This window comes from Pinus tabuliformis, chromosome 7, assembly GCF_031772625.1.
Source record: "Pinus tabuliformis cultivar Carrire ecotype Pingquan chromosome 7, CPIR1, whole genome shotgun sequence".
NCBI classification, from domain to species: Eukaryota; Viridiplantae; Streptophyta; class Pinopsida; order Pinales; family Pinaceae; genus Pinus; species Pinus tabuliformis.
In genome coordinates, this window is record NC_142293.1 from 540659289 (window position 1) to 540668159 (window position 8871).

Here is an 8871-nt window from a genome sequence, read left to right on the forward strand (position 1 = left end):
TGTGGGTGTGCATTGTCAAACGAAGTTCCTGTTTTGTGGCTTTTGACTGCGTAGGAGATATTACAATGTGTACAATGTTTGATTTAAAAGGCAATGCTACTAATGGTAAAATTTTCAGTGCTATCGTGATGGTTGAAACATCAAAGGAAGAAGATTCTATGCAAGTTTCTCATGTGGTTAGTAAGTTATTACACAAGTATTTAAACATTCACATTAAATTTGCTTGGGAGGACCTATAATATTCAGGCTGCAGGTTTTATGTTGCATTAATGGAGGCATTCAGAAGGTTCATTTTTGTTCTTCATGTCCAAAGAAAATTAATAGCAGGGTCCCTTTACCTCCAAAACTGTTACAACTGCAGGCTTAAATCTAGGAATTGGATAGAATGAGGCATGTTGACTGTTACAATATTACATGTTCACAGAGACATTCAAGTGCAGTCATGCATCATTATCACTGGGTATCAGGTGTTAAAAAAATCAATACATTTTGGATGAAGTACCTCTCTTGAATGCCCCAGTCTGGCATTTTGGTGAAGGACCCATATTCATTTGTAGTTGGTGTTGAATTTGATCCCTGCATTTCATGTGCATTGCTACAACTCCATCTACAGCTCCATGGATTGAACTTCTACCAATAGTGTGGGTACTTTGTTGAATGCCCTGCTCTGACATTTTAGTAAGAACCCATATCTACAGTTATGGTGCCAGTACATTGCTACAATGCCACATACAGCTTCATGGATTGAATATCTACAAATGATGTGGGTAACAAATATCCAGTGGCTCTTAATTCTTCAGTATGAAGGGTACATTACTACATTGCAATTGAATGCTGGCAAGCACAGATTAAGAGGGGATAAGTATTCATGGAAAGCTTTTGGAGCGCTCTGGAGTGATTCCATTCAGTTCACTTACATGTGTTATTTTTTCGTCAATTTGTTCTATGCTGCAACTATCACTTCAACAATATCCAATAGCATCCAATTTAACAATTTCACTTCTTCAATTATCCAATGGCAGTAGAGCAATAGTAGATAGAACAATTAAACAAATGCACGATGAAAGACAGCCAAGAGACTAGACAAATTTTGGTCAATGACCAGGGCAAAACCCACTATGGGGAAAACCCTCGCAAATCTTCTTCTATAAGATTGTCTTCAAATGTTCAGCAGAGAAAGAGTACATCATCCAATATCCAATATCCAATCAACTATCCAAAAAAGGAGAGTCAACAAGAGTCAACTCAAGTGCAAATCTGTCTCAGTCAACAGCAGCAGTATGTGCCCTAACCAGTCAACTTTCCACAGTCAAAAAAACTTTTCAGCAGCTCGTTCTAAAGAAATCAAATGCGGTCTCGAATGAAGGTCAACGTTAGCCCAAAAACAGCCCTCAAAACCTTAGTCAATCTCGGCCAAAGGAGAGAGCATTCTCTGTTACAGTCTGCAATTTTCTGCGGTCAGACCAGAAAGTCAGTCCCTGTCAAACTGCTCAGAATTCCTCGTTTTTGTGTGTCCTTCAATGCAGCCTAGAGAAATCAAACTTTTCCACCCAAAAACGCAGTCAAAGGAGGTCTACTTCACCCAAGTCAATGCTGGTCAACATCCTGCAACTCAGCCCAATCAGAGTCAACCACCTGTCCTTTGCACGTGTGAGAGAAGCCTTCCACTTCTGAGCTGTACGAACCAATAGGAAGAGGAGAGAGAAGATGTGTTATGAGTTGATGAAGTACCACTGCCAACTGAGGATGAAGGTCTCTTGTATTTATATCAATCGATGAGGGTGAAAAGACATGTCGATTGGGTTTCATGAGGCTACATGATGTTGAAGCTGACCTTGATAATTTGCACATGAGTGGGTTTTAATTCAAAAACACGCTTCTCTTTGTCTGATTTGAGTGGTCTTTAGGTTGATTTTGGTCCTCTTCAAAAGAGGAATTTAATGCAATAATTATCTCCATTAAATGAGCTGTCCAAAGTGGAATTTGACCCTATTTGCATAATTTAACACTTCCTCTCAACTAGGGAGAATTCCACCTATCAATATTTGTCCATCGATCATCATGTCATCCTATCATCATGTACCATCTCTGCTTGTCTCTGCTCATCTCATGTTGAACATTCTCGAATCTAAAGAAGAAGAAATGCTGCAGGGGAGCTCTAGCTACCACCCTATCTCTATCACCATCGGGGAGACTCAGCTACCACCCAGAATCATCATCATCGTCGTCGTCGGGAGCCAAGGCTACCACTCAGAACCAATGACAATGGGCGAGACCAACCCACCCCAAGCATAAGGATCACACTCTATCCCAAAGTCTTTGACAATAGGTGAGATCAACGTAAGTATCACACTCTACCCTACTACCCTATTGTCCTTGATTACCCATCTTAACCCTGAAGAGTTAGATGTTAGAACACATGCATCCACCAACTTGGGCGAGATCCACCTACTGCAAGGGGTAGGGATCACACTCTATCCCAAGTCCCTCAACCCATTGGCTAGTTGGGAGAGATTATCCCACAGAGTGGGCAGGATGCTAACTGGGGCATACTCTGACTAGGGGGATTCTAGGTCTCAACATCCTATTGGTCAAAGGTCTCTCGTCCCGAGGATCCCTATAACTCCATTCCTCAACCTGGGAGCTCCACCAGGGGGGGAAGAGCACTGCTCAGTGTTCTTGATCAATCCAGACTCTTATTTGAAAGGGTCATCTTGATTCTCAAACAGTCTAAGCTGCTCCATGAAGACCAAGAACTTCCCTTTCGGCAAAGGCTTGGTGAGGATGTCGGCTATCTGCTCATTTGCCAAAATCTGAAGAAGTCTCACAACTCCTCCTTGCACCATGTCTCGGATAAAATGATAGCCGATCTCGATATGCTTGGACTTGTCGTGGAAAACATGATTCTCTGACAAACGAATCCCACTCTTGTTGTCGTAATAGATAACTGTCATGTCCAAAACCTGCTCAAATAGCTCTCCAAAGAACTTCCTCAACGAGATTGCTTCACAACTCGCAAGGCTAGTTGCAATATACTCGACCTCAATAGTGCTAACGGCTACGGATTTCTGCGACCTGCTCATCCATGATATCATTGCAAATCCCAAACTAATACAACATCTGAAGTACTCTTCCTGTTGACAACATTGTCTGCCCAATCTGCATCTATGTATCCATGTAATCTAACATTACCAACAACATATCTCAGTCCAAGGTTAATAGTCCCATGTAGATATCTCAATACATGCTTGGCAACGACCCAATGTACATGGTGAGGCTCGGTCATAAACTGGCTCAAGGTGTTAACTGCAAAACATATGTCGGGGCGAGTATTTACGAGAAACATCAGAGCACCAACCAATTGTCTATACTCAGAAGGGTTTGCTAGGTCCGGTCCAGCAACTTCTCCACACAACTTCTTGAAATTCATCTCCATAGGTGTAGGCAAGGACTTGCACTCAACCATGCCAAATCTCTCTAGTAGTTTCACAACATATTTTCCTTGTGAAAGGAAAATCTCACTTAGTTTTTGCCATACTTCTAGTCCCAAGAAATAGTGCATCAAACCAAGGTCTTTCATCTCGAATTTAGAAGCCAACTTCCTCTTACATTCTAGAATGAGAGGGTCTGCACCTGTCATGAATAAGTCATCAACATATAATACCAAAATGAGAGGCATACCTTGGATTGTTTTGAAGTACAAGTTTGGATCAACATTGCTCCTTGTGAATCCCAGCTTTATCAAGTAACTGTTGATACAAGCATACCAAGCATGGGGGGCTTGCTTCAATCCATAGAGAGCTTTCTTCAATCGACATACATGGGTCTTCCTGTCATAAAATTCAAATCTTAGAGGTTGTTCTACATACACTTCTTCTTGCATCAAGCCATGTAAGAAAGCGGTCTTCACATCCATTTGATGGAGAGTCCATCCTTGACTTGTAGCAAGGGTTACTATCGAACAAATGGTTGTATATCAGGCCACAGGAGCAAATATATCATCGTAATCTTCTCCCTCTTTTTGAGAGAATCCACGGGCTACGAACCTTGCCTTGTATTTTTCGATGCTTCCATCAACCCCATGCTTGATCTTATAGAGCCATTTGGAGGTTACCATAGATCTTCCCTTCAGTCTTGGCATAATATCCCATACATCATTTTTCATAATAGACTCATATTCTTCGGTCATTGCATCCTTCCAGACTTGTTCCTTCACGACTTCTTCAAAGGTACTTGGTTCAGCTTGAATCATATTGCTCATAGCTACAACATATGCTTGGTACCTGCATGGCTTCTTTCTTTCCCTAAAAGTTCCACGAGAAAAAACATGTTTCTCAACATCTTGTAATGTGTCCTTGAGCCAAAGTGGTCTTTTCCTTGCAGGGGGATCGCATGGAGGAGGATCCAAAGGGTCCATAGGCTCCATGGGATTATCAATGATGTCCTTCTTAGATTCAGGCATAGAAGGACCTTCTAGTATATCCATATCATCACTCTTGTCTTCAAGAGTAGGAGGCAGAGGGAGGTCACTTTCTTTTCTAAGGGCAACATCTTCATCAAATGTTACATCCCTGCTAATTTCAACTTTCCTTTGACCAAAAATATATATTCTAAATGCTTTAGAATTTTCACTATATCCAATAAACGTACCTTTCCTTCATGTAGATTCTAGTTTGTTTCCTTTGTCCTTCGACACATGGAAGTATATGAGGCAGCCAAAAATCTAGAGATGACCAATATCAGGCTTGACACCTGCGAATACTTCTTCGAGAGTCTTGTTGTCCAAAGCTTTATGAGACAACTTGTTTTGAACATATACTGTTGTGTTTGTTGCTTGAGCCCAAAGAAACTTTGGCATCTTTTGATCATGGAGCATAGCTCATGCATATTCTACAATGGACTTGTTCTTTCTCTCAGCGACTCCATTTTGCTCGACAGTGTAGCGCACAATGGTCTCCTTCTTAATTCCTTCCTTCTTACAAAAGTCTCTAAATTCATTTGAGATGTATTACCCATCGTTGTCGGATTTAAAGATCTTTATTTTCTTCCCTGTATGATTTTCAACCAAATCCTTGAACTCCTTGAATATGTTGAATGCCTTATCCTTGTGCTTCAATAGTATATCCATGTCTTCCTTGAGAAGTCGTCGATGAAGGTGATGTAATAAAGATGTACCCCAAGTGAATGCATGGGCATTGGACCACATATATCTGAATGAATGAGGTGAATAATTTCTTGTCTTGTTTTTGCTAGAGGAGAATGGTCCCCTTGTCTTCTTTCCACTGACACACCCAGGGCATACTCCATCACATTGAGCTTGAACATCAGGGATTCCGGAAACCAACTTCAATTTTGGAAGTGCATCATAGTGTAGATGGGCCAGTCTTCGGTGCCACAACTTGCTTTGATGATTTGTATTATGGACCATAGCTAGGAGAGGTCTTCCAGTGACTCTATAGAGTCCTTCAAACCCAGATCCCAATGTGAAGGCATTTCTCATATAGGATTCAACAGGCCAAGTGAGTACTTTTCCTTTAATGAATGCAACCCTCATTCCTTTATCCTCCAAGGCAGATATCGATACCAAATTCTTCTTCAATCCCGACACATACATCACATCATGAAGCAAAACAAATTCCCCAGAGTTCAAATGAAATTTGACAAAACCAAATCCCTTTATGGGATGAGTGGTATTGTCACCAAGAATAATGTTCAAATTGGTCTCCCTCTCTACCAAATTAGAGAGAACCTCCTTATATCTAGAGAAGTGGTGAGAGGCCCCACTATCAACCAGCCAACTATCCCAAGAATCCGGAGGAGATGAACTAGATAATGCGGAAATAAGAATATACTCAAATTGATTAGTAGCATTGCCTTCATACCTAGAGTTTCTTGACCTCTTTGGAGGACGATAGCTATCTTCACGATCATCGGGGGAGTCTCTTCTTTTCTCATTCCTATTTCTTCTATCATCTCTTCTTTCATATGACCTGTTGTTGTTGAAGCCACAATTATTGTTGTAGGATCTTAAAGAGTTTCTTCTATGAGCCCTCTCTTTTCGGGACAATCTCGAGCATAGTGACCCTTTCAATGACAATTTTTGCACTCAACATCTCTATCTTGCCTTCTTGAATCCTTGGAATCTCGATTAGATTGAGGAGGTCTTATAGATTTAGATGGCTTTCCCTTTCCTTTCTTTGCATTCTTGTTCTTTCCTTGAGCAACGTAGGCAATGGGCTCTCCTTCATTTGATCCTTGAATTCTTCCTCTAGATATCATTCTTGATTCTTCTTGAATGAGTTTTCTAACAAGCTCTTCAAATGACGGAAAGCTATTGTTATTGCTTATAGTAGTAATGAAGGTTTCCCAAATGGGAGGGAGGCCTCTAAGAGTTACAATCACCAATTCCCTATCAAGTGTGGTCTTCCCAATTCTTTGCAATTGATCTCTAAGACGAGATATCCTCATAATGTATGATTGCACAAATTCTACTTTGTTCAGCTTCGTGTCTTTGAGTTGATCTTTCAAAGAGATGATTTCATTCAAATTGTCGACTTCATACATGCTAGCTACCTTATCATACACGTCCTTATACCTTCTCAAATTTCCAACATGCACAAGTGGATTATCTCGTAAACCATCAACTAATTTGCTTTGCTTTTAACTCACCTTTCTTATGCTTGTTTTTGACAGTAGCGGAAACATTTTCCAAAGGCTCAGGTACTCTTTCTTGAATGAAGTCCAAAACGTCATTGTTGTCAGCTATGATTTCCAACCTGACTTTCCATGCAACAAAGTTAGATGAGTCACCCAACTTCTCATGCTCCTTGAAGAAAGAGGAAGACATTTTTACCAAAAGATTTTTCCCTTTTTCGATCAGCTACTAGAAAATGGATGCTCTTGCTCTATGTCTCTTGGGCTTGTCTTCACCTCAGCTTTGATACCATGTTAATTTTTCATCAATTTGTTTTATGCTGCAACTATCACTTCAACAATATCCAATAGCATCCAATTTAACAATTTCACTTCTTCAATTATCCAATGACAATAGAGCAATAGTAGATAGAACAATTAAACAAATGCACAATGAAAGACAACCGAAAGACAAGAGACACAAATTTTGGTCAATGCTGGGCAAAACCCACTATGGGGAGAACCCTTGCAAATCTTCTTCTATAAGATTGTTTTCAAATTTTCAGCAGAGAAAGAGTACATCATCCAATATCCAATATCCAATCCACTACCCAAAATAGGAGTCAACAAGAGTAAACTCAAGTGCAAATCTGTCCCAGTCAACAGTGGCAGTATGTGCCCTAACCAGTCAACTTTCGACGGTCAAAACAACCCTTCAGCAGGTTGTTCTAAGGCAGTCAAATGCGGCCTTGAATGCAGTTCAAAGTCAGCCCAAAAACAGCCATCAAAACCTTAGTCAATCTTGCCCAAAGGAGAGAGAAAGTTCGCTGTTACAGTCTGCAATTTTCTTTGGTCAGACCAGAATTCCTCGTTTTGTGTCCTTCAATGCAGCCTAGAGAAATCAAACTTTTCCACCCAAAAACACTGTCGAAGGAGGTCTACTTCACCCAAGTCAATGCTGGTCAACGTCCTGGAATGCAGCCCAATCAGAATCGGCAACCTGTCCTTTGCATGTGTGAGAGAAACCTTCCACTTCTGAGCTGTACAAACCAATAGGAAGAGGAGAGAGAAGATGTGTTGAAGTGCCATGTGAGGATGAAGGTCTCTTGTATTTATATGAATTGATGAGGGTGAAAAGACATGTCGATTGGGCTTCATGAGCTTACATGATGTTGAAGCAGACCTTGATAATTTGCACGAGTGGGTTTTAAATTTTAATTTAAAAACACACTCCTTCTTGTCCGATTTGAGTGATCTTTGGGTCGATTTTGGTCCTCTCGAAAAGAGGAATTTAATGCAATAATTATCTCCATTAAATGAGCTGTCCAAAGTGGAATTTGACCCTAGTTGCATAATTTAATAACATGTACACCCATTGGGGTAATCACTGATAAGAATTATTATGGAAGAATGTATATCTGTCCAAGATTTCAATGGTTCTTGGTATAACAGTGGCAATCCAAATGGTCAGTTACTTTCCTCTGCATAAATTTTATCCTGTTCCATCCATATTTAAGCGCTTGAAACATGTGATATAATTGATAGCGCAGTGGCTGCAATTATTATCCATAATTGACATTCAGGACTTTATGAGGGCAAGCGTGCATCATAGTAAATTCCTATCGAGTTGCAAATGCTGTCCTCCATGCATATAAGAGAGCACAATATTCTTGTATGAATACAACTGTTCTTATTAATGTTCATAAAAAATTAGACAGTGAATATATTTCATGATTTCAGGGCTCAAGCTCTAATGTTCCCATTTCGAATTAAGATATGTTTTGATTTGTATCATATTATAAGGGATTACCCAAGCTTTTTTAATCTCGAAACTGGCATCGGGATGCAATTCTTTAGGTTTGGTTGGGTTGATGTGATAAGCATCTTCTGCTATGTACAGCATCAATATTTTCTGCTGTAATTTCATAAAGTAATTGTTGTAAGTTCAGCACCTTACTGTGTAGGCGTCTGTATAATGTAGGTATTGGAAAATTTTGAACCTTAGCTAGGAATGTAGGTATTGACAGAGTTTGGTCCCACTTATTTTCATTGAATTGTTGTCCCAAGGTTGTCATCCTTTCCCTTAAACCAATCTGGATGGCTACACTAAGTTGGCACAGTAACCTGTCTTATTATTCTGTTATATTTACTATTCTCTTTGATGTTATGTTCTCTATTCTTCTGTCCTGTATAATATCTTATAACAAGGCAGAGTCAACTTGATTTTGAATATCTGCA

General features: G+C 40.0%; 1 pseudogene; it reads right to left on the minus strand.

The window, feature by feature from the left end:
* Window positions 1–3091: 3091 nt before the first annotated feature.
* Window positions 3092–3436, minus strand: LOC149248451 (secreted RxLR effector protein 161 pseudogene; annotated as a pseudogene).
* Between the last annotated feature and the right edge of the window lie 5435 nt (window positions 3437–8871).